Source organism: Eurytemora carolleeae, unplaced genomic scaffold (genome assembly GCF_000591075.1).
Source record: "Eurytemora carolleeae unplaced genomic scaffold, Eaff_2.0 scaffold642, whole genome shotgun sequence".
NCBI lineage: Eukaryota > Metazoa > Arthropoda > Copepoda > Calanoida > Temoridae > Eurytemora > Eurytemora carolleeae.
Window position 1 is genome coordinate 38,738 of NW_019396764.1, and position 663 is coordinate 39,400.

Sequence of the window (663 nt, forward strand, 5' to 3'; positions counted from 1 at the left end):
TTAAACAATTAAACAATAGAAAACTTTGTAGTGCTCGGCCCAGAAATTGTCTCAATCCTAACCTAACCCTTTAAAATAAATAAGAAAATTAACAAATAATAATAATTTTTCTGAAAATTAGTGGTCATGCATGTAGGTGTCGTATTGTTTGCAATATAATGATTGATCGGACTAACGTACATTCGCAATTTCGCACTAACGTTCATTCGGACTAACGTTTTATTGGAGGGTTAGGTTAGGATAAGACAATATCATGCGTGCAGCTGACTTTAGTGCAAAAGTACGTTAGGTTAGTTCAATCGGACAATTTAGTGCAAACGTATATGTATAGCATCGTCACCTTCTACTGCTGGTTCCAATAATACTATTTAATAAGCAAACTTATTTTATTTTTTACATTGTGTGAATTTCTTTTTTGAATTCTTTTAATACGTTTTCGGTCTAAAATATAAATACATGGTAAAAAGGTTGCTATGTAGATTTGAATATCTGATAGTAGGTGAATTTTTATCTCAAAATGAATACTATATGTTTAAATAGACGAGTTTTGGAGGTGAATATAAGGACCTCTTGATTTTGACATCATTCATCGATGAATTGGTAAATTTATTGTCAGATTGAGGATGAATTAGTAAATATATTGTCAGATTGAGGATGAATTAG